Source organism: Sturnira hondurensis, unplaced genomic scaffold, assembly GCF_014824575.4.
Source record: "Sturnira hondurensis isolate 20B ecotype Veracruz unplaced genomic scaffold, ASM1482457v3 Scaffold0006413, whole genome shotgun sequence".
Taxonomy (NCBI): Eukaryota; Metazoa; Chordata; class Mammalia; order Chiroptera; family Phyllostomidae; genus Sturnira; species Sturnira hondurensis.
In genome coordinates this window covers 23,742,500-23,768,886 of record NW_028079044.1, presented here as the reverse complement: position 1 = coordinate 23,768,886, position 26,387 = coordinate 23,742,500, and the positions used below count along the sequence as shown (strand labels likewise).

At 41.9% G+C, this 26,387-nt stretch overlaps 1 protein-coding gene across 2 annotated transcripts in view; it reads right to left on the bottom strand.

The window, feature by feature from the left end:
• The window catches only part of CPQ (carboxypeptidase Q), a 411,097-nt gene extending 385,897 nt beyond the window's left edge, over positions 1-25,200 (bottom strand). The window contains exon 1 of one of the 2 annotated variants that reach the window (XM_037048242.1): positions 25,064-25,200. The gene's annotated coding sequence lies outside the window, so the exon portion shown is untranslated. The remainder of the gene's footprint in view (positions 1-25,063) is intronic. The other variant, XM_037048241.1, reaches the window with a different exon arrangement.
• Between the last annotated feature and the right edge of the window lie 1,187 nt (positions 25,201-26,387).

Genomic DNA, 26,387 nt, shown 5'->3' with positions numbered 1-26,387 from the left:
CTGATACTTCAGGGACTCGTATCAGGCTCTCTTCTTCCTTCCCCACACTTAGCTCCAGTCCATGCTAAGGCTGCCTCATCTCACCCAACATCCAGCCAGGAGGGAGGAGCCAGGCTCCTGTGACACCCCAGGCTCTCGTCTAGGAGTCTACCTTTCTTGGAGCTCCGTCTAGCCATGAAGCCCCCCAGGGGAAAGGAGGGAAACACTATAACATGTGGTCAGCAACTCAGAATGGTAACAGTGACTTCTTTCTCCCCTCTGCCCTGTATCTTCTTTTATGCAGAGGATTGGGGGAGGCATGGGGTGACAGTTTGGAATAGTAAGAACCGTTTGGCCACCCATACTGAGCTCTGGGTGTCTGACCCCAGTTATTTGAAGCTCACTTTAACATAGGGGGTGCTTTATACATCTTTGGCCTCATTTTGGGCCCTGGTCACCCAAGATGGTCCCAGTTCCAAGGGAAAGGAAAAGGTCCCAATCAATAATTGCAACATAAATTTTGCCCAATTTAGTTGAACTTATTGGCATATAAACATGAAGCTGTGGTTGTAGGTTATTTCAAAAGATGTTGAAAGCCTAGTACCTCCTTGAAAACTGTATTTTAACGTTGCCAACTTGTCAGTTCAGTCAAAAGAATAACACTCAAACTGAAACTCATTTCTCATGAAGAGAAATGTCCCCGCTGTCCATCGTAAGTGGCAATCCCAAGTAAAAGCCAGCCAGCCAAAGCCAAAGTGGCCCCACAAAAGGCTTCCTCAGCCCTAATTTAGCAGAAGTGGCAAACCAGTGGCTCAGGGAGCAAAGATTTACAACAGGCATTTCTGTTTGAGCCGCATGGCATTTTTAAAAATCTGAAGTACTAGCCAATTCATCAGGGTTGACTTGCCCCTTTGGCCTGGGCACAATCTCAGCGGTTCACTGCCGGCCCTCCTCCCTGACTGTGCGCGCCGGGCCCCACAGGTGCAGCTTGTTAGCCCCGTCAGGGCACTTCCTGGCCTGCTCCTTCTGCAAGTGCTTATTTCTTTTCCTCAATTGCTCTTGCATCAAAACTTCAGCCATCAAATAAATTCAAACCATATTTTCCTTAATACGTTCTTTGGTCTCTGTGCTCCACCAGAATTCGTATCTCCTGAAAGGCTGAACCTCTGTACATCAGAGCCCAGAAGACCCTGACTCCACACCTGGCTGGTGTTCAGGGGTCAAGACTCTGCTCTGCCCTTCTCTGGAGTTCTCACTCACAGAACCTCCTGGATTTGGGGTATCGGTTGCTAGCATGACATTTTATTTTGTGTTTCATAAAAGACCACAGAGGCAGTCATATCATTGTTATGAGGAAAGAAAGTCATCATGTAGCTCCACAAACGTAGGTGGGGAGAGGATTCTAGGCCAGCCTTTCCCAATTCCTGCTATTACCAGGAGAGACCGCAGAGTCTGAACAGGTCAGCAACTATGGCATCCAACAGAGCAGGGCACACGCATCATCCCCCTGCATTAGACACGTAAACCCTGTGTCACAGCCCAAATGGGGTCGCAGGAAGACGTCCAAAGAAAGCACACCCAGCTACAGATCTAAGACAAAACCAGCAGAGGACAGAGCTCCAGCGTCCCACCCTGATAGGAAAAGCCAATCACCCCTAGTTTGGAGTAAAGACAGTAGGCACACGGCTGGCGTGAGACGTCCGGGACCAAACTGCACACACCAAAAAAGCAGGTAGCTGGAAATGAGTGATAAAGGACATGCACATGCCATATTTTCAAAAAGCTGAAGGCAAAGGAGTGGGGTGGAAAGTAAAAGCTAAAAAATCACACTCACTCATGAAACCCCCCGTTATAAAGCCACTTGCTTGGTCTGGAACATAGCGTTGACCCCTCTCCCTGTATGAACAGTGACCCAGAAACAGCCTTGTTTCAGGTGACTGTTACAAAGATGGGGCGGGGAACTACAACCAAGCAACAAAACTAAAACATAAGGGACCAGGGAAAAGTGGAATATAAAAAATATTGCCACAGAGCAGATGATATTGTAGCCAAATATAACACCATAAACCCAAAATAAGCAATGCCTTTACAAAAAACAAAAACTCAGTATAAACATGCAATAGCTCAAGTGAAATACAGTGAGGCAATAGAAAGTGATGACTTACCTACTAGCAGGCTTCACACCATTGGAGAAATTAGAGACATATTAGGGAAAACCAAAAAAGACTAAAAATTGCTGAAAACAAAGCAAGGATTATGAAGGACCCAAATGAGAAACGTGACAGAATAGAATATAAATGACCAAGTTAAAAAATGGTGACAGCAAAAATAAAAATTTTAAAACAATTAGAGCAAAAATGATAATATGAAAGCCAGAAAATGGAAATCAAACACCCGCAGAATGAGTGCCCTCAACAGCATAATCAAAGCAATGGAACCTGTACGGAATCCAAACCCATAGACTCCATGTCTCTTCCCTGACTAGAGAAATATCCTCAGGAAAATACATTAGGACTAAGTATTTTATATCCAATAAAACATCTGGAGTATATTGACAGCTGACAAGCATTTTTTGAGCATGCATGAAATCAAAGATTTTGATTCCCTCTGCTTCACCAATCCTGGAAGAAATTGCTAGTACGTTAACTTGAGCCAATCAAGATGTGAATGGAAAACTGACAAAATAACTGATAGTAGTACTGAACTCACTATGCTAAGACCAAAACAAATATAAAGACGATGGTTACAGGATAAAATGAATGGTGTAAGCCCTAGAGCATCGCAATATATAGTTAACAAAAGTTGAGACAGCGGGGGGCCAAGAAAGTGGGTGGTAATACACTTCTGCTGATTTTCTCACCTTACACAGGCAGAGGTAGCCGACAGCAGTGGGGACCTACGCAGATCTGCCCTTCCCTGCTTCGTTGCTGGTAGAGTGCGGAGGCGCTCTCCCCAGCTCCTGGGAATAATCACTGATTATTCTAAGCCAGTCTTGACAAATGTATTTTTTTTTTAAATAACTGATTTTTAGCACAAATGATTGATTCAACTTTGGCCGGTGAAACATGAGGGAAGACTTTGCTCTTATGAAGAAATATCAGAAAACAAAACAGCACTTTCTTCTGCCTCTTGCCACAGCTATGTAGGAAGTTCATGCCTGTAAATGCAGCCAAGCAGAGACTCTAGAACTGACCTACTTCTAAACTTACTATTGAGATAACAAACGTCTTTACTGATTAAGCAACTATTAGGCAGGTTTTCAGTTACTTATCCCTAAAATAATCTTATATACTAGAGCTCAAAAGAAGTGGAAATTGCCAAGTTCATCATAGTAAGGAGTAAAGAGAACTATGTAAAGCTATAAAGACAACTGCTAGAAAAATGCAAATCATTCAAATTAAGAGAAGATGCACACAAACAAAAAAGCAGAAATATAGTTAATATTGTCAATTAACAGTAACAAAAATATGATAGAACTAAAACCATTTAGTTCTATAAATACACATGATCTAAACATACCTATTGAAAGAACTAAAAAGGCTTTTAGACTGAATCTCAAAGCAAAATCCAATGGCAAACAAACAAACAAAAGCCACATTAAATTCAGTAAGTAACTCAGGAAGGCTGAAAATAAAAGGGCAAATGCTATAAGAGGCAATAGCCAACAATGAAGGAAAACAAGGTTCATAATATCAATACCAAGAGTTTGAATGCAGAATAAAATATATTAAGTGAAGACAAAGAGTTTATAATATAAAGGGTACGAGCCAAAATGAAAATTGTTATGAATATCTAAGTACCCAATAATATAACATCACAAAAAAACCCTACAAAAAATAAAGTTTTAGAGTAGAAAATAAAATCTCAGTAATAGGAAACTTCAGTTCTTTTCTTTCCATACACACCTGAACAGGCAGACAAAATATATCTCAGAATCTAAGGGGTGGGCAGGGTGGGAGTATAAGACAGAAAACTGTACTTGAACAAGAATTAAATAAAAAAATAAAAATGAAATAAAAATTTAAAAAACACAAAAGACAGGGAGGAAAAAGGTGAAAGTGTGATGATTGCACAACTCTGGGACTACTGAAAAATCTATTTGAATTGTTTGCTTTAAATGGGTAAAGTATGGTATGTGGATTATAGCTCAATAAAACTATTAGGAAAAAATATATCTCAGAATCTAGAAAATGTAAGTAAAATAATTTTCAATTCTCTCTGAAAATTGAGAATGCACCTCCTTTCCTGGTAAATTCACAAAACTGGCTATTTGGAAACAAACAAGCAAAAGAAAAAAAAACTTCAACAACTTTTAAAAGAGGCAAAGCAGTACAGACCATCTGTAATCATAATGTAGTCAAACCCCAAAATGATGAAGCTAGAAAACAAAATCTCTACCATCAGGATATTTTAAAATTCTGTTAATCTTTGCATCGAGGATAAAAATCAAAAGTTAAAAATGCAGAATGTCTAAATTAATGAAGAAAAACAACATATGGTTTAAAAAATTATATAGAAAAACAAGATAACTATTAGCTAAGAGATGGCTAAACTGTTAAGTAACAAGAACAAAAAAGATTTAAGCATTCCACTGAAACATAAAATAAAAGGGAAGAAAGAAATAAGAAACCAATAAAAATTAAAATTAATGGATTAAAAACAATATGGAAGAACTAATAAGAAAAGATCAGTAATGCTTTTAAAAACATCTGAACCAACAGGTCACAGAAAATACAAATGGCCCTTAAAACACAGGAAAAGATGCTCAAGATCATCGTTAAGAGAAACGAGAACTAAGAACAAATGCCATTTCTTTCCATCAGATTGCTGAAAACCAGAGATTTGTAACCCATTGTGGCAACAAGGAACAAGGAAATAGGTAGGATTCCATTTTGCTGCTAGGAGCGTGCGATTTCTGTGGAGATCAGTCTATACGTAAGCATGCACGTTTTAACACAAAAATTCCTCTCCTGGAAATTTCCCCACAGATGGACAAGATCTACTACGTTCAGGGATATTCACTGTTACATATCTGTAATAGCAAAAGTTTGGGGAAAGCGTAACTGTCCATAAATAGCGGACTAAGTAAATTATGGTACTTCTATAAGGTAGAACATGAAACTATGAAAAAGAATAGAGTGCTCTCTACGAACAAATATTGAACAACATCCCAGGAGGAATGCCAGAAGAACAAAACGAAGTGAGAACAAAATGCACAGTAAGCTGCCATTCAATTGTAAAGAAAAAAGGAATAAACTCTCTCCAAGGGGTACACGGCCACCGATAATAGGGGGGCCTCCCACAGTGAGTAACCCAGTGGCTTAGGGCAAGGGGTGCTGTGTCCACCTGCATGTATTTCCTCAAACGCTATAGAAATTTTAAATCCTATTTTACACATTTTCTCTTATCTGACTCATGTATCTTCAAAATTTCTCAAAAAAAAATTATATACTTAGCATTTGTTCTTCCAAAGAGGATGGCACTTGTGTGGGTATTCTTGTCTTATTCCAGGGACAGGCAAGATAAACAGTCTTCCCTAACAGGTATCACTGTTGCAATATTCAGTCTGATTATGATGCCCAGGAGGAAAAAGAAAAAAGATAACACTATTTCATTTCTGTTCGTAAGTAAATCTGTTGCCAAACATCAAAAGTTTTTTTCTGCCTTTACATGCAAAGATAAACAGTTTTTCAAAGGCATTTCTTATTTTACTGAAGACAAAACACAAATGAAGATTTCCAAACTTTTGTGGGATGTAGCTGTGTAAGGATAGGCTGAGAATGTTTACTTCAAACAAACAAGCAAAGAGATCTTGTTCACATTTTGTTTGGATCTTTCTTCTTTAGAAGTGCTATTCCGAGTCTCAACCTGAAAATATGTACCTGTAATGGATGACCTTTATCTAGAGAAACGTGAATCTAATGCTATAATTCTTAGCCAGGTGTGTTTGATATTTTTTCATTATTTTAAGGTCTCCACAAGCATTTCTTAAGGAAACATATACCCTTAGTAACACTAATTCAGGGTAACATAAAAATTTACTTGGGTCATGAAGTCTTATTCAGCCATATAGATCTGACTTGAATGAAATGTAACTAAGTATATTCACTAGTCTCCATAAACCCATAAAAGTGTTTCAAGCACATCATTAAGGGAAGGACAAAAACACCAGATAATCACACATTTCTTTCCTTTCTACTTCTCAGACTCCCTTTCTGGTTGAAACCCTTTCTGTTTCCAACGGTTTTCCCAGTGGGAGCAATCCCAGTTGAAACGCCTTCGGCTTTTTTGCGATGTTCAAGATTTTAAGACACCATAATGGTGGCTGACATATTGCACTACCTACTAAAACAGATGTCCTGTGATCAGTTTTGTTGTTGCTAGTCCAATAATTATTCTAGAAATAAGACTTTTAATTATAAGACTATCCCACCCTTCTACCTTCACTTTCTTAAGAGCATTAGAAAAGTCTAGTCAAGGTGTTCTGTTTTCTTCTTCATTCTAACCTCCCTATTCCTCAGTTAGCATTTTACTGGAATTCTTTCAATATGGCATTTGAGCCCCTTCTAACTTAATAAGGCAACACAATACTCACATCCTACCAAAGCTATCTGAGCAAACCATGTGCCCTCCTGCTCACAGCCCTCAAACTGCTCACCACCTTCTCTCTCAGTAAGAGCTGAGGGCCTAGGATGGGCCACAAGGCCCCTGCTACATTCAGGCCTCATCTCCATTCCTCCATCGCTCTGCTCTAGGCTCTCTGGCCTCCTTGCTAAAGTGGGATTTTCCTACCTCTGAACCTCTGTACCAACTGTCTGCTCTGTTTGGGACAGCTATGACCAAAGGGGACATAGTGCCATCAAGGCTTTGCTCAAATTTCACTTCTCAGTCAATCTTCCTTTGACTGCCATAGTCAAAGTTTCAACAACTCCACCCACTCTAGCATCCTCTACTTCCTTCCTTGCTTTATTTTTTCTACATAGAAACGTCCTTGCAAACAGCCTACCAAATTAACATACCCATTTAGCTTGTCCCTATTTCCAACCTAGAATGGAAACTCCATGAGAGCAAGGATCTTCACCTGTTCTGTTCACTGCTGTACCCAACACCTAGAACAATGTCAGGTGCATGGCCGGGGCCAGAGCTGCTCAGAGAGCTGGTCCCACTGTAACACACAGCCCAGAGGCTTGTGTAACAAGCCGGGTGTAACACACCGTCCAGACGGCCTGGCAGTGGTGGAAGGGGGGAGCAGCCCGGCCCAGGCCCTGGGTGATTCTTCACTATCTGCTTCATGTCTGTAGCACAGCCAAGCTCAGAAACCGTCCATGGTGTCCTCGAAGCTTTCTGCCTCCTCTGTTTTATGACTTCATTTTGCTTTTATGGTTTCATTACATAGTAAACTAGTATTGGATGCTGGATAGAAAAACAATGATCTGGTTCTATAAAAAAAATCATCTATTTCACCTACATTTTTAAGAATTCTTCTAAACCATGAGGTCTGACAGAATCTATTTTTCTGCTAGATCCCTAAAAATCATTAGTGAACTATATCACTCTAGTCATAACTTGGTTGTGAAAACAGTTCTTCAGTAATATTCTACAAATTAACTGATAATTAGGGAACATCTAAAATGCTAAAATTCCACATATTCCATAAATACAAACCAAAGAAAACTTGGTATTTTCTTTTTTCCCCAAGTTTTGGAAATAAATTACAAATTCTTCATATGATTCTCCATTCATTCCAAGCACTAGAATTACTCAGGAAAATATTCGTTTAAAGGTACTCCATTAAAACAAACCTCAAATTGGTAGGTTCCTTGTTGCAAGTGCCAAACCTTAGCTAGGCTGTTTGTTTCTCTTTTGTTGTGTACAATTCACGTGGATTTGACGATGCAATGTTAGTACTGTGGCAAAGCTACGTATCCTGAGAGAGGATATTCTTCTTGGAAAACTAAGAGCTGAACAGGATTACAAATACCCCTTTACACCATAGCTCCTGTAATCCACAATGAAACATTCAAACTATGGAGAGAGTTATGCCCACTCCCTCAAGCATACTTGCACAGGCCTTTCTCACACACACACACACACACACACACACACACACTCTAGTTAAGATGTACTCAAAATTGTATGCTTCTAGAATTGTAAAATTTAGAGTACATGCAAACCCAAGTATGTGTGTATGTGTAAAATGCATGTGTGGGTATGTCTAAGTATGTCCATAATGGTGAGTACAGTGCAGAAATTCAGAGTAAATGTTTGCAGATTAGCATATCACTAGTTAACAAAATATTCTAGATTGTCAACCACAGTGAAGGAAGCTACACTAGAGCCTAAGATTATTTTAATTACATTTTTTATTTTAAGATAATTGGATATTCACATGCAGTATATTCACATGCAGTTATAAGAAAGAATAGCGATTCTCATGTACCCTTTACCTAGTTTTCCCCCATGTAACATCTTACAAAACTACAGTACAATGTTAGAACCAGGATACTGCAGGAGGCTATTAAGGTGCAGAACATTTCCATCAACACTTACATCCCTCATGTTGCTTTTTTACAGCTACCCCCACTCTTCCTTCCTCCCTGTACCAACACCCCCAGCCCCTCAAGTCCTAGCAACCATTAATCTCATCTCCACTTCTATAACTTTGTCATTTTACAGATGTTACATAAATGAAGTCACACAGCATATAACATTTAGAATTTGCTTCTTCTCATCCAAGTCATTTCCTATATCAGTAGTCTGTTCCTTTTTATTGCTCAGCAGTATTCCACAGTGTGGATATACTACAGTTTGTTTAACCATTCCCTCATTAAAGGGCCATCTACATTGTTCCCAAGTTTTGTCTGTTACATGGAAAGCTGTATAGGGATCAGTACGAACATACATCTTCATCTCTCTGGGAGAAATTCTCAGGAATACAATTGCTGATTTCATGGTGGTTGCATGTTTAATTTTTTTAGGAAATTGACTCTTTTCTTAAAGTGACTGTGACATTTTACATTCTTACCAACATCATGTGAGTGATCTAGTTTGTCCACATATTTGCATTTAGTGTTGTGATTTTTTTAAATTGTCAGCCACTGTGATAAGTGTAGAGTGATATCTTGTCAATTTAATTTGCATTTCCTTAGTGGAAAACAATGCTCATCTTTCCAGGTGCTTATTTGCCTGCATGTCTTATTTAGTAAAATGTTTCTTCTTATCTTTTGTCCAAGTTCTAATTGGATTGTTTGCCAACTGTTGTTTTGAAAGTTTATATATTGTAGACACAGTCACTTGTCAGGTATGTGATTTGCAAATATTCTCTGTCAGTCTGTATCATGTCTTTTCATTCTCTTAACAGGGTTTTCCACAGAGAAAGTTTTTCATTTTCATTTAGACCAATGTATCACATTTTTCTTTTTAAGGATCATAATCACTGTGTCAGTCTTAGAGCTGCTGGTTCTAGACCCTGAAGATCTTCTCCTATTATTTTCTAAAACTTGTGAAGTTTGGCATTTTACGTTCATGTTCATGACCCATTCTGGGTTAACTGACTTAGGTCAACGTCCATATACTGGTGGTGGTGTCCGAATGTTGGAGCACTATTTGCAGAAAAGGCCATCACCTTCGGTGCATTGCTCCGCACCTCTGTGGAAAATCAGCGGACATGCTTACCTGGGTCTGTTTCTTTGTCCTCTGTTCTTCTCTATGGATCTGTGTGTCTGTCTCTCCACCAATTACTGCACCTCTGTAATAAGGCTTGAAATCAAGTAAACTGATTATTCCCATTTTATCCTGATTTCAGGCAGAAAGCATCATTTTTCACTATTAAGTGAAACATTAGCTGTATATTCTAATAGATGGTCTTTATCAAAATGAGAAAGCCCTTCTCTATTTCTATCTTTCTGAGAGTTTTAATCATGAAAGGATGTTAAATTTTCTCAAATGCTTTGACCACATCAACTGATATGATCATGTGATTTCTCTTTTTTAAATAGTTAATATGGGGGATTACACTGATTGACTGCCAAATATTGAACCAGCCTTGACTGCCTGAAACAAACCCCCTGAATCATGTGTCCTTTTCTATACAGAGTATATAGCTCTTTTTCTATACTGGTGAATTCTATTTGTTAACATTTTAGTAAGGATTCTTATGTCTATACTCACTCCTTCAGCCTCCTAACTGACCCTAGTGTCCCCTGCACAGCTTAGCACCTGCCTTGGGAACCAAATAACAAACTGTCTTTCAACAGCTGTCATCTCCTGATGTGCTGACCTCAACACACCTGAAGAGGAGTAAAAGATATTTGAAAACATATGCATGTTGCAAATGCAAGTTCTTCCACTGGGATTTCTAGGATGAGAACCTGGAGCTTCAGGCGCCCATTGTGCCTGCCCAATGCTGGGAGCCTGTCTGCAGAGTCAAGAAGTAGAGATGATAAGGACAGAGACAGGTTTGTATTGCATCACGCAAGCCCTGGATCCAGTCTTGCTGAAAGCCAGCTGTCTCTCTAAACTTTCCAGTTATGAGAGTTACTTCTTACCTCTTTTGGTTTACTCTCCTTTTAGTTGGATTGCTTTCACTTACTGCCAAATATTCTGATTCAACATCTCCAAAATCATCTCTTCCCTGCAAAGCTTCTCTAATTCAAAAAGAGGAATTCCCTCTTTTTGTTAATAAAACTATAACTGTTGTTATCATCCAGGCTTAAAAGTACAAAATCATCTATTCTCTCTTCCATAACCAATCAGTCACTAAGTCTCATCGTTCTATACTCTTACATGTCTTTCTCCTCTTCCTACCAGTAAATTTTTATCACTTTAATGCAGATCTTTATTTCTCGCACTTAGCAACAGCAGCATAATGTCATCATATTGTGATTTATAATAGGAAATATATATTTGGTTTTTGTCCCCTTTTGGCACAGAGCTTCTAAGACCCGTGAAATTTCCTAAGTCAATGAGGTGATTTTTGGACCAGGCCTGAGGATGGGGCCTGGTTGTCAGGGGAACCAACCATATGATTAGAGGATTGGAACCCTCAGTCCTTCTGCCCACCCCGCTGACCGCCCCCCTCAACAGCCAGGGAGCGGAGTGGGCTGGAGATTGAGTTCAGTTGCAATGGTCATTGATTTAATCAACCACGCCTGTGTTATGAAACTCACATAAAAACCCAGGAGGACAGGATTCAGAGAGCTTCCAGGCTGGAGAACACGGGGAGATGCACGCCCTGAGAAGTCATGGAAGACCCAATCCCTCCCCCCATGCCTCACCCCATGCATCTCTTCCAGCTGGCTGTTCCCAGGTTATATTCTTTTATAATAAGCTGGTAATCCAGTAAACGTTTCTCTAAATTCTGGGAGCAGCCCTAGCACGTTAATCAAATCTAAGGAAAGGGTTGTGTGAACTTCTGATCTACAGCCGGTTGGTCAGAAACACAGGTAACAACGTGGACTGGTGGTTGACATCTGAGTGGAGGGCCTGTGTGTGAAGCCAAGTCCTCAGCCGTGGAAACTGAAGCCCAAAATGGAGTCACTTGCGCTAAGCCCACATCACCAAACTGAGACTTAATATGTAATCTAACTGTAGTCTCAGCCTTTCCTAGGAATGCAATCTTAAGCAGTCAGGCATTTTCTGGTCAGCATGAGCGAGGTCATCTGCCTGAGAGGCCCCCGTGGCCTGCACCACAGTGGTCTTACCTGAAACTATCTGCTCTTCACTAAATATTCCCTTGTCTCACCCACCTCTGCCTTTGAAAGCATTTCTTTTTCTAAAGCTCTTCACGGCTCCTTTCTATTTGCTAGAGGGGATGCTGCCCAATCCCTGAAAGGCTGAGTAAATCCAATTTTATCTTTAAATTTATTTGGTTGTATTTTATTTTTTAACAGTAGTGTCAGAATTGTGTTGAGTTAACTTGTAAGAAACCTAGCTGCTGTCTGAGAATTTCTTGAATGGGTGGGGGGAAACCCGCATAGATGGCAACTGGTTATCAGAATCTGACACCCTTGTCTCTACAACCTTTTCTTAGTCGCCCTGAACAAATCAAGCACCTCGCCCTGCTTTTTCCTCTCCCTTTCTGCCATTCACTACCCCTGCTCTCCTACAAGCATCTTGAGTCAGCTCAGGCACAATCTCCTTCAAAGTTTACCACAATCTGAATCAAAATTACCCAGATTGTGTCAGTAGGCTTAAAGCTTTTCAAAGAAAAGATCAGTGTCATATGAATGATCCACTCAGGATATAGGAGAAGCTCAAGAAATGCTTTTGAGCTTTTGAAGTGAACCGTGTCCCCTCATCCTTCTACCCCATCACACAGCACACGTGTGGCCTGGAGTAGCAGCCAGACTGACGTTGACTGTCCGGGTGAAGAGACTCCTGCCATAAACCAAGTGTGCTCCTCCCACCCCAGTTTATATGTTGAAATCCTAACCTCAATGTGATGGTATTAGGAGGTGGGGTCTTTGGGAGGTAATGAGGTCATGAGGGTGGAGCCCTGGTAAATGGGATTAGTGCCCTAATGAAAGCAACACCTGAGAGCTCTCTCCAGCTCTTTTCCAACCACATGGAGATATGAGAAGATGGCAGTGTGCAAACCCAGAAGAGGATCCTCAGCAGAATCTGACCAAGCTGGCACCATGATTTCCGACTTCTAGCCTTCAGAACTGTGAGAAATAAACTTCCATTGTCTATAAGCCTCCCAGCCTTCGGTACTTTGTCATAGCAGCCCGGAATGATGGACACCTCCTCACCTCCAGTCTGTCTGTGCTTCTACCCACCCAACTCACCACTTCAGACTAATCTTAGTTCAGGGCCTTTTGACTTTTCTGTGTCCTTGCTCCAGGGTACACGATACCATCATCAAAATTTACATAATTATGCCAAATGTCTCTACTACAGACAGGCTGTCTGATCTCAACTGGGTCCTCTGTATTGCTGGGCAACCCTTGTATTTATCTTCAGCTGACCCCTATCAAATCTCCCAGAACAGCTGCTACAAAGTTTTTCCATTCTCCTTAAGCCCCAAATTCCACCCCTGCCTCCCCCACACTCAACAAAAGCTCTCTTCATCTACACAAGCGAGGAGACAATATTATGACCACGAGAGGCCTTGGCTGCCTTCACCCTCACCTCGAAACCCAGTCCTTCTCAGCTCATGTCCCGGTGAGAGAATGAATGGCCCACCCTCCTCTCCAAAGCCGAATTCTCCATCCACAGTGTGATAACTACCCAATTTTTCTCCCTCTTCTTGGCTCCTTCTCTTCTCCACAGAGGAATGCTTCAACCTCCTGCTAAGATTTTTCGAGCATTTACAAAGTGGAAAGTGCTACTGTAACCAGTTTACATAGATCGGTTTATTTAATCCTGACAATAACCTTTGATGTTCCTGTTATTATATTTCCTATTTTATTAACTAGAGAACGCATGGTAGTAGAATTGCGAAATTTACTCCAAGTCACAACACTTCCCACTTCCTCATACACTTGAACTTTTCTAAAGAATAATTTAAATTGAATTCTTCTGCCTTATTTCCTCCCTCTCTTCCACTATGTCCCTATAGCATGTGGCCAAAACCAGTCACTGTGACTTACTCCAGAGCATGTCTGTGTCTGTGGACAAGGACAGGGACACACATGCATTCTGCACACGCACACACAACCCCAATATTAACATTAATTTAATGTGTATTTGTTGAGATGTTGTGAAAAATACACCCAGTCCTCCCAAGAATTATAGTTTTTAAATGTATCAGCATAGCCTTTTTCTCTTTTTCTCAGCTTGTATCACTTATAGTTTTTAAGCACTATGCGTTTAGAACTGTACAAAAGAAACTACAGCCCTGAGGAAGGTTTTCTTGGGTTTGAAAAGTGCTCACAGCCTGGATATTTTCTTTAGTTATCTAACCTAATCCCATGGTCCATAGCTTGGCACAGTCTCCGTGGCTTTCAAGGAGATTTTTTCTCTGAACAAGGGAAACAAGCTCAGATCCACAAAAGAAAAGCACACGACACTATCAGCTGAAACTGCTTCTCCTTCAGAAAGGCCAGGCTGACGCCACGTCAGCTGGGGAAGCAAACATTTCTTCCATTGACAAGTGTTTAATTGGATGGTTTGAGAATCGAATGTCATGTATGCAGATGCAAATGTTTAGAAGGTTGTTTACAGTGTTGTTCGTGCCAGACAGACTCCAGTGCCAAGCCAGCGCACAGCCCCCCATTATTCTGCCGGGCTCAGCTTCTAGAGATGTTTCAGGGCTCCCTTGTAAATTTCCACATCCAAAAGCTCATCTGTGTTTTCAAAGCTGATTCCTTCTTCCCCCATGAGTAGTCACAGTCCTTCCCCTGCCAATCTCTGTTACTGCCTGCCCTGGCCCAGAAAAGGCTTTGGAGAAATGACTTGGGAGGAAATTATTCCAGCTCTGCAAAGTGTAGAGTTGAAGTGTTAGTAGTTTTCAGGAAACTCACAAAAAAAGGAAATGCCACATTCTAGATCCCTGACCAGAAATGGGGTCTTAGTTGATGTAATTATTTCAAGAATTGTTTCTGTTATTCATTCGCTTACTAACTTAGCTAATAGACATACCAGCCATAAAGAAGCACTTGGTTTGGGAGGATAAATGAGGATATACCAAAAATGGGGAAATCCATTCACCTTTAAGAATTAAGCCATGGGCTTTGAAAAGGGCAACATACACAAAAAAATGCCATTATCAGAAATTGGTAGGATGCCTCCACTGCATCCTCCTCTTATTATCAAACACCATCTTCAAGTGGGATTTTTAAATGTTTCAGGTCCTAAGTTGAAAATACACATTAAAGACATTGTTTATGTATTGTGTTAAGGATATTTAATATAAGAATAAAAGCCTGTCACTTGTTTGAGATTTGATAAGCTATTTTTGTCCAATGGGTTCCACTGTGTAAAAAATCATAAGGATTTATTAAGGAGTTCATTCATTTATTTATACTGCAAACACTGATTGATTACCTACTATGCTCAGAGCAACTGTTTCAAAGATGCTCGTATACAGAAATAAAGAATATGTCATCCTTTGCTCCACGAAGCTAGTAAAAGAGGAAGGCAAATTACTGTCATACAAAACAGAAGGAAATAGGTTGTCACATATTTACAATAAAATGATGATAAAATATGTATTATCACAGGAGAGAACAGGAAGAAATAACACAGAAGATGGTATTTCAGCTCAGCCTTGCAAGATATGTGAATTTTCAGAGCTGTATGGTGGGAAGGGTATTTCTAGTTAAAGAACAACCATGAGCCAAGGTGTGAACCTTTATAATATGTTTCCCAGAAATGGTAAAAAGTCTAGGGAAGATGGAGGATTATAAAGCACTCAGGAGAAATTTAAACATATACATGCAACAAATGTATCCCCAGTCCCATTTCAGCCCTAGCAATTCAGAAGCTAGAGAGCTGGGCAGGACCCAAGAATCAGTATTTTTAAAACTTTGCGAGTCATGACGTGCACTCATGATGTGATGTCATACACACAGACAAAATGCATAGGGGGAAACAGTCAGTGTTATAGGCTGAAGTGTGTCCTACACACCAAAAATTCATTTGTTGAAGTCCTAACCTCCAGTACCTTGGAATGTGACTACATTTGTGACTACAGAGCCTTTAAGGAGATGGTTAAATTAAAATGAGGGCATTAGTGTGGGCTTTTATACAACTGATGGGTGTTTTTATGAGAAGAGGAAATTTGGACACACAGACATCAGAGATGTGCATGAAGAGAAGAAAGGGTGCATACGGAAACAAGAAGAGGGCCATCTGCAAGCCAAGGAGAGAAGCCTCTGAAGAAACCAAGCCTGCTGACACCTTGATCTTAGATGCCCAGCCTCCAGAATTTCGGGAAAATAGCTTTCTGCTGTTTAGGGCACCCAGTGGTATTTTGTTACGGCAGCCCCAGCAAACAAACGCAGTAAGTGAATGTTCCAGAAATGCAGCTAGAGTTCTGTCTTCATGCCAGATCTTTCAGAACCTTTAAGTACCGTATTAGGAGTTTAGTCCCTATTCCACAGACAAATTCTCAAAACACAGGTCTTTTGAGAAGGGAAGCAGTAGGAGCCAGCCTATGATCCAACTCACGAGGTGGTGTGGAGGGTAAAGTGGTTTAAAAGATTCCACATGGCCAAGGCAAGAGACAGTAAGGGGTAAGACGAGGGCACTGATAGGAAGGATGAGGAGGGAACCGAAACCTGCAGGAGCTATCACAGACAGAAACAACAGCATTTGGTTATTTATTAATTTTGGAGGATGAGGAAACAGGGAAAATTAAGGATGACCTCCCAGATTTTGAGCCTGTTTTAAACCACACATTTTCAGACACATCACATTACCTCCTCTCTCACTGACTGAGTACCATTAACCAAAACAGAAAACACAGAAAGAGCATGTTTGGGAATGAAATTGATGAATTGAGAACCAGAGAAGAGAAATCAGAGAGAAGTCAAGTGTGGAGATGCAGAGCTCCTGAATGAAGAGGCGCTGCTAGCAGCCCCAGGGCAATGACAACACTCCCCTCACTTCTGATCGGCGCAAACATGCCAAGAGCTTGGAAGTCATCACTCCTGTCCTTAAAGCAACAAAATAACTGAAGAGCCTGAAAGTGCACAATGTTCCTTGCGCCCAGCAGAGAATGGAGGGTCCCAAGCAAACCACCGCCCTAAAATCTGGAAAGAAAGGCAAACCCAGGGAGTCACAGCACAGGTCACCCTTGTGCAGAACCCTCTGGAGCCATAAACCAGTAGGAAGGTTAAGCAGCAGGTTGCAAATTGCCATGGAATGATTATGGACTCTCCCGACAAGGAGAAACTCCTGGCTCCTCATTCTGGTGGAGAGGGCACAATTTGGCATAATCACAAGACAACTATGACAAAGGGGCAAAGACAGCAGAGTTTCTTCCTTGAAGATGAAGTACCAATGAATGATGGTGGTTACTATTGACTGAGCACTGCCCACGTGGCAGGACTATCCTACGTGTTTGCATTTCTTAACCCTAACAACAAACCCTAGAGGGCGATGCATTTGCTTTCTATCCCTGCTGTAATAAATGACCACAAACATGGTGACTTCAACAACACAAACTTACTCTCTTACAGTTCTGCAGGTCAGAAGTCCAACACTCGACTCACCAGGTAAAGCGTTGGCAGGGCCGTATTCCTCTCTGGAGGCTCCAAGGGGAGGATTTTTGCTGTTTCCAGCATCTGGTGATCACCCACACTCCTTGTCTCATGGCCTCTTTCCTCCATCTCCAGAGGTGGCCACAGTGCAGCTCTCTCGTCATTCTTCCCTAGTCACATCTCCCCAACACTCTGACTCCTCCTCTGTGACCCTCTTCAATGGTTCACTGGGTCCACTCAGGTAATCCAGGGTAATTTCCCGACTTTAAGATCAAATAATTAGCAACCTGCATTGCATCTACAACCTTAATTCTCCTTTGCCACATAACCTATCACATTCACAGGTTCTGGGGATTAGGGTATGGGCACTATTCTGCCCACCACAGCCAGTTGTAATTATTATCTTCACTTTACAGATAAAGAAACTGAGGCACAGAAAGGATATGTAGTTGGTCCAAGGTCACTTGTGTGTTGTTGGTGCTCAGCTCTGAACCAAGGAAAACCACTTTAAAGCCCAGGTTCTTAATCATTAAACTATGAAGACTATGGGGTGCTAGCATGTCATTAGTTTCAGTGGTAGACTCTAAAAAAATTTGAACTGAGTGGGTAGTGAAATGGACTCAGCACAGTGCTGAATTCCATGATTTGCTCTCTACCGAAGGACTTTAACTGGTATTCATGATCCTCCGGTCATTCTCTAGTCAGTCATTCCTATGGCCACTGGTTTTCTTTAAGCTTTAGTTCAGGGAAGCTAATGTAAAGAAAAACCTCTGAAAGTATGGCCAGGTGTTTCAGACGGCACACTTGGCAGTAAAATACATACAGCATTATTGACTTAGAAATCAACTGAATGTAACAACTGCATCTTCACATGAGTCACCGGTAACATAGATCCATGTATTTTGATAATAGTAAAAAAAAATCTCAAAATGATTCTGGGCACAAAAAGAGCATGTATACAAAGGTGGAAGATGGACTATGTGAACAGTTTGACAACATCAAGAAAAAGAGAGGATATTTTCTTTTCATCATCTCAAAAGTGAGCTGAACCAGAGGACCGAGGCGCTGGACCAGGAGGGCTCTGGAAGCTACCTAAGTCTTCATTTGACTTTTTTTTTACCATCCTCCATAAATGTTTCAAGGAAGAAATAAATTTTCCACAATTAAGAGATTAGATAGATGGATAGATATATATACATGTGTATTATAAACATATATCCATACAATAATTATATTTGAATAATATTAAATATATCATAGTTTGAAACTTTCTATATCCCTGTTCACCCTTATAAATTATACTCTTCCACCTCATTAGTTACATTATTCAAATCCTACCATTTACCTTTGGTATATAACCACTGGCTTTTGTCTACTTGATTTGTCATGTAAACAACAGTTCTTAAGGTCTCCTACAAATTCTTTGGGTCATTTTCTCACTTCTAACCATTTCCTTTATATATTTTGAGGATAAATGTTTTTCAATATTTGGTCCATAAAAAGTCACAACTATGCTGTCTTCCTCAGAGATTTATCCTTTATCAGTATAAAATAATTCTGGATCTAATTTAATACTTTTTGCTTTGAATTATACTTAATTTCATTTTTTAAAATTGATTCTAGAGAGAGGAAGGAAGAGAGACAGACAGACAGAAACACTGACTGTCGTCCCACTTATTTGTGCATTCATTGGTTGCTTCTTGTATGTGCCCTGACCGGAGATCAAACCCGCAACCTTGGCACATGGGGACGACGCTCTAACCAACTGAGATACCCAGCCAGGGCCTATACTTGGTCTCATTTTAATAATAATGTGGAACTCAAGGCCCATAAGACTTTCCGGTCTCCCTACGCTGCCCTGCGGTGTTGGTGAGTTTACATTCGGTACTATCTGTGTGGGTCCCATCATCAGACCAGGGGCAGTTCAAGTGCTGGGTTTGTCTCTTCATTTCCCGCTAAGCTTTGTCCGACCTAGCGCCCTACTTGTAGGTGCTCCATAAACATTCAAAGTAGCTGGATGCATTGAACTGCAAATCATTATGTTCAATAAGTTATAAATGGTTTCTGATAACTGGGGGACCCAGCTCCAGTCCCCATCTTCATATTTGATGCTCTGGTCAGAAAAGTCTCCACACACAACGTAATCGATGTAGATGCAGCTTACTGCAAATGTATCCTGTATTTGAAAATCTGAATTCACCCAGACAGTATATTAAGGAGTGATTAAGGTCACTTTATAAAGGGCATATTTGCCTCCAAGAAGATTTAACCATAAGACTGTTTTAGATTGTAGACTTCTATCATATTGAAAGTGTCATTGACTTGTACAGATATTCTCTGTGTACAGGTCTTCATGACCACCTCTACTGCTCATAGCAAAGTCGGTGCCAAGAATCCCTTCCATCACTGCCTCTCTCCCTGCAGACCTTGGCTTTGTTGGCCTCTGAATATCAACCCTTTACTTCCACATCATGTGACATGGTGGGGGATGGAAGACACACACTGTAAAAGGCCAAGGGTCCAAGGCAAAGAGAGGCTCTAATACAGTGAATGCAATGGTGGATTGAACATCTTTCCAGCCATAGAATCTGATGCAAACTTGGCCTCCTAAACACCCAGATCTGTAGTTTATAAAAGGAAAATAACAGAGCCTGGATGTACCTGCTTCTGAAGATTCATGTAACAATCAAGTTTTAAAAACATTTTTAAGTGTAAGATGGTAGGCTAATAAATCCTTTTTTCCGAGCAATTATGTCACGACACTGAGAGCATTGCTTCAGCCTACACCACCTTTGTTAGCAGCTGTCACAGAATCCGTTAAGTGTTCTGAAAATTCCTCCCAATCATTGTCCTTTTCACTGTATCTTACTCTTCCTTTGTCATTCTTCCCTTAGTTCAAGGTCTCCCAACACTTCCTCTGCAAAATAACATCAAACCCTCTGCCCAGTCACCACATGTCTTTTCCTGACATGTTGACTAAAAAGAGAAATCAAAACTTATGTTACCCTTACTGTAAAGAAGTACAGTTTTCTGGAAGAGCCAGCTCAAGTTCCTTCTCTGTATTCCAAGTCTGCCCACACCAAGTCCTTACTCATCCGTTCTCTCTGCTATGCTCCTGCCGTTTGTTCTTCTGTGTTCCGTTCAACTACTCCCCTCTGTGTTGCTCTATTCTGGTTTATCTTGCTGGCTTATCGTAACCCCTCATTGTTTACCTGTCCCCTTTTCCCCATCACTGGAACTTACATAGCAATTAGAGTTCTAACAAATTTGCCGTAAATATGGTGTAATGGTCATTAGTCAAGTCTAGTGTGTTTTTTTTCCCTTCTTTTTAAGTGACTTGGGGAAATGATTTGTCTGAGGACTGAGGACTTGTCATAACCTTTGACAAGTCTCAACTATATGATGTCATAGTGCAGCTACGGTCAAGGCTACATCCTGGGGATCCCCCCTGAATGTTCCACAGTTACCCCTACTTAGTCTTTCTCTCAAAATCTCCTCCTTATCTTATTTCTATTATTCTCATGGTGGCATCTCCAGTCACCCAGTCAAGCAATTCCAAAATCTCAGAATTATTTTCGACCTTCTTTCCCCATGCCCTAGTCATTAGAGCCTACCTTCTCTATTTTCTGAATATTTCTAAACTAAAATATTAGTTTAGACCCTCATCCTATTTCATGTGGACTATAGCAAGAACATTATCATTTCCTTCTGGCCTCCTGGCTTTTCCCTCATCAGTTCCACTGAAACATTATTCACGGAGCTATTTTCTAAAGAAAATCCACATAGCACCATCTGCTTAAAATTTCAGCTTAAAGACACTTGTAAAAAAAAAAAAAAAGATAATGTGGGCTGTTGTAAAATCCAAGCAGCATAGCATTCGAGGACCTTCATTCTCTGGCCCCAACCTCACAAGCCCCCTTTATGAAAACCAGCTCTTTCTGGGAGTGCCGCGCTTCTTACTCCCTTTTCCTTGCCCAGGTAGTTCTCCTCGCTTCAAGCATCCTTCTCCCTCCCCTTGGTTCTTAGGTTTCAAAATCCAGTTGAAGATTCACCTACTCTGTGAAGTCTTCCTCGGCTCTCCGCAGACCCCTTTCCTAGTGGCAACTACTTGCACATCACCTGTGGTGTAATTATTTTTGGATAGATCACGTTCCTACTTAATTCAGTATCTCCTTCATTTTATTGGGCACATGGTACACCTTCAAGAAACGGTTACTGTAATTAATATGTGCTAGATAAAATAACTAAAGAAAAATTCCAGAGATCTAGAAGCACATCAGTCCCACTTCTTTACTGCATGAAAGAAGCAGGGCTCAGGAGTAAAGAGAGAGGACTAATACCCTGGCCATAGCAAACACATGAATGGGTCGTTTATTTTTAAAAGCTAAGTGGTTTAGGAAGGGAAGGGGGAGAATAAAGTACATTTTAAAGTTCTAGCTCCAGGGAAAGTAATAAAAATTGTTGCTTTAATGTTCCCCCACACACACACACACACACACACTACTGTGAGCAATGAGAAGGTCTATTCCATCACCCCGGCCTTCAGGGCATAAAATTTCAGCCTCCTGAGCTAAATCAAACTGGCATTGGTTCTCGGTTTTTCAGGTGGCCACAATTGGTCTCTACTTTCCACGAGGCTAAACTTAACTGACAAAGGAAAAACAAAATAATTTTCCCCTTGTTTTATGAGCCCCTCTTTTGCTCTTGTAGGTTAATTATGAAGGTCCTGGAAATTCATCTTGCACTCAAGTCCCTGGATTACAGGGATGCAGGCGTTGGACCTTGTTTGCCTTAGGAGCTGTCGTTCTTATACAGGAAGAGGTTGACACGTGAGGGGACACAGGCACGTGCAGACACAGGAAGACACATTTTTGGCATCATCAGGAAGTACAGCACAGTGTTCATCGTGTATTATATAACTTTATTGTATTTTGTATTTAATATGTGATCATTTGACAGTGATTTTAGGATAAATTCGAATATTTAACATTAAGAAACAGGTTGGGAGGCAGTGCCTTACCAAGGACACCAAGCTAGCCCAAGAAACAACACCGCTTGGTACTTAGAGTTCACAGCCCTTAAGGGCCACTCACTAATGACAGCTCTCAATGTCACCCATTTTCTACTACCTACGTTGGTAAATCTGAGCGTGTTTAAACTTAGGATGAACCTGCATCTAGGTCAACGTATCTGCATGTACCCGAGTCCCAGTGGGATTCAATAATTTTCAAAATGATATAAAGACCCATTTTTGTAATTCAGTCTGAATCAGTCCACCCCTGCGCTCCCATCCTAAATTCACTTACCCACAATGCCCCAGAGTGTACCCTGGAATTGTCCGTCTTTTGGAAAGAGATCCTGCCTCCATCTGCCTGTGTTTCAAGTACCCGACTTTCACATTTTTCAAGCCCCATTTCTCGTAAGGAAGCTTAAACAGGGAATGCAATAGTACTTAGCTCTTGGGCTTATACTAAGAATTAAATGGGGCAATATAAGTATAAATAAATAAATAAATAAATAAATAAATAAATAAATAAAATAATGCTTAGCAGGCAGGCAATGCCCTGTAGATATTAACTGTTACATTCCATGGATGAACAACATATGATCCCATAATTGGCTTTTTGGGGGAAAAAAGTCTGTGAAAGTTGTTTTTTTTTCACCAAACACCATGTTTGGCTCCACATCTCCCAACAGACTTGAAATAACTGAAGCAGGTAACATTATTTTATTCAACTTAACCTGTTTGGGACATTGATTTTGTTAAATGTAGCATGCAAAATACATTTTCATAAATATGTGAAATGCCATAAATGCTTTTTAAAAATCTCTAAGGCCCTTCCAGCTCCAAAATGTTGTGATCTATGATAACTAACCTCATATGCATGCAAATTAATAGTGTTTCAATTCCCTGGATATGATGGAAATATATGGCATTGTCAGTCTGGGCTGCATAGGAAACAAGTTAGAGCCAGGACAGGCAGCTGTGGCAATGCAGAATGAAACCCTGCTCTCCTTTCTCTCCACCAGCCCAGAGTCTAGTGAGCTCCCATGTCTTTTGGAGCAGATATGGAAAGGAGGAGGAGTGAGCTGCAAGGTGCAGGGAAGAAAAGAGGGTCAAGATTGTGCAGAACTCCCAAGCAGAGCAGCTGAGGTAAGTAGAACTTCATTACATCACCTGCAAATTCACCTTTTAATCTTGATAGTAGAGTCCTAGAACAGGGGTGTCAAACTTATTTTCATCGGGAGCCACATCAGCCTCGTGGGTGCCTTCAAAAGGCTGAATGTAATTTTAGGACTGTATAAATGTAACTACTCCGCCATGGCTGATGTCGCTCAGTGGATTGCGTGCGGGCCTGGGAACCACATGATTGTGGTTGGCTTCCCAGTCAGGGCACATGCCTGGGTTGCCGGCCAGTTCCCAGCAGGGGGCTCATGAGAGGCAACCATACATTGATGTTTCTTCCCTTCTCTCATTCCCTTCCTCTCTAAAGATAAATAAATAAAATCTTTTAAAAAAATGTAACTACTCCTTAACAGTTAAGCAAGAGCTCGGGCTGCCACCAGGTAGAAACAAGGTGCTGGGCCAGATAAAACAAGGTAGGAGGCCTGATTCAGCCCACAGGCCTTGCGTTTGCCACCTGTACCTGGAAGTCTAACTGTGAAAGTGATCCCACAACCTCTTGCATCTTGGAGATTAAGAAATTAAGAACTGAAGAGATCAAGTGATGAGTCCAAAGTCATCCTACAACTGATGCAGTGACCAACCATATTAAAAAAGTCTAGGCCTATGTAACTTCTAAAGTATCCACACACAGATAAATGTCTCTCTTCTCTTCTGTACTAGAGTCAGCCTTCTTCAGTCACCCACAAATTAGCCAGTACCTGTCTCAGGGAAACAGGACACTTCATAGTCATGAATTCAAGAGAAATGTCTGGTTTTACAAACAAATTAAGATCAGGGTCATGTGGTTCTACGTCTTGATTCACTCTTATTTTTCTGAAATACAATAAATAATATTATGGTGACAATGATTCTGCAGAAGTCCAAAGCAGAAACAAAATGCAAGCAAGAAAAAGCCTAGGCATATTTTGTTTTAAGGAACACCTGTACAAAAACCCACCTAAATGTAAATGAGGGGGAGCTTCTGTGACTGTTTTTTTTTTTTAACAGCATAGAGGAGAGCTCCTTTTAAGTAACTTGCACAAGAGAATGACTCCATTGACAAAAGTACGTACAACACTGACAACTTTTCGGAAAACTATCTACCAGAAGATGAGTTGTAAGCCTGTGTCCACTGCCTCCACTTGAAATGTATCTGTATCCGTTCAGGTGGTCCTTCGTTCAGCTCAGGTTCAGGTGTTCTCACTCACTCACTGACTCATTCCTTACTTCACCAGTCTACCTTTGGGTCCTCGCTCGTCCTTCCATTACGCATTGAGTCCTTACTGAGGGCCTGACAAGTGAGCGAACTTACAGTGGAGCCTAGACGGCACCAAAAGTGAAAGCGCAAGGGAAAAGAACCTCAAAGGGGACCAGATAGGGGACCCTGAAGGCTAGGGGGATAGGCGTTTGTTCCAGACGGGAGAGAGAGGGAAGCTCCTTGGGGCGTGGGGCTGGGCCCCGAGAGGAGGGGAAAGACGGGCGGCGCAGGGGAGGCACCGCCGTGGTCCGTTCGCGGCGGCTGGGCAGCCTCCTGCTCCATCCCAAAGCCCGGGGGCTTCCCAGTTCTGGGCCCGGCGCGTCCCTTGTCACGGAAGCCGCAGGCCCCAGTTTTCCAGTGGCCTCCCAGCAATGTCCGTCAGTCACTTTCAAAAGTGAGCGACTTAGGAAGCCCATCCCCGAGGCCGACTTCCACCTCAGCCCGCCCCCCGGGAGGAGCCGGGGCCTCTGCCCAGCCGCCTGCGGGCACTGCGGGGCGGGCGGACGAACCCACCTGGTCCGGCCGCTTGGGCGGCTGCGGAGGGGGCAGCAGAGATGCCCGCGACCAGGCTCACGGGCCAAGGTTCTGGTCGCGGCCCTTTGCGCAGCCTGCGTCCGCGGCCCTGCCCCCTGCGCCGCGGCGGGAAGGCGGGACTCGGGTCACCGGGCGGAGCTGGTCGGGCGGGCGAAGGTGGGAGGGACCCGGGCGCCACCTTCAACCCGGCCCGGGAGAGGGAAGGGGCGGGCACCACACACTGGGACTCGGGGGGCCACTGGCCCACCCCACGGCTCCTCACCTTTTGGGTTCCGAGTCCCACTAGACACCTAGTGTCGCCCTGGGTCCTGATCCCCGTGGCCTCGCTTCTTTACCAAGGAGGCGAACAGGACTCGCTCGTCGCCCTCGAACCCCCGCGGGCCCTTACTGCTCCTGGGCCCGGGGATGTTCCAGCAGCTCTAGCCTCAGGCCGAGTCGGGTCCAGGCGTGGACGCAGGTGTTTTGTGCTTTAGTGAGTGGCGATGCATGCAGGAAAGCAAGGCGCTGTGAAGCTGAAAGGAAAATGCGAACGGTTTTGGTGGCGCTGAACCTGGCTAAGGACGTCTGGAAACTCGTAGCTTTGAGGGCTGTCAAACGTCTCTGAGGCGTGAGCAATTAAACTGTTATTTTCCCATCCTGCTGGTTCAGAATTGCCAGGATTGCCAGGTAGTGGAGGTGAGTCAGATAGGGATCAGGAAGAGTTATTTCTCTTTACTTTATGCATTAATTATGTGAAGGTGCCCAAGAAGAAAGGAGACTCATCTGATTACTGCCCGGTGTAGCTTATCTCAAAAGGTCGCTTGTGTTGCTGGTCACAAAGAGTGCGCTCACGTATTTTCAACCGTTTATGTTTTGATAAGTTTGCATTTCTTTAACACTCATCAGGTACAAACGGTTATCTTTGAGAAACATGGAGCAATTCAGATCCCTCCTCTTAACCAGAAAAAGAAAGTTTTAATTTAAAAAAGAAAACCACATGCTCATTTGGGAGAAAAGTACAAGTCATGCAATGTCAATTCATCCGCATAGGCATACCTCTCAGTTAGCAATCTCTCTAAACGCTTATGAAACCCCCTGCCCACCAGATAAAGTATGAACTCTGATCCTGGCCCACCTTTCCAGGGTCATGTTTGCGGTGCTAAATCTAACTCCACGGAATGACTTTTTTCTCTATCTGAGGTAAAGGACAAGTTTTATTTTTTCCCATTTTTCAGGGACTGTTAGTTTTGTAAGATACAACTAAAAGCTTGCTAGAAAAAGTGAAACAGACAAAAGATCTATAAGGCAAACTGCAGCTTTCATT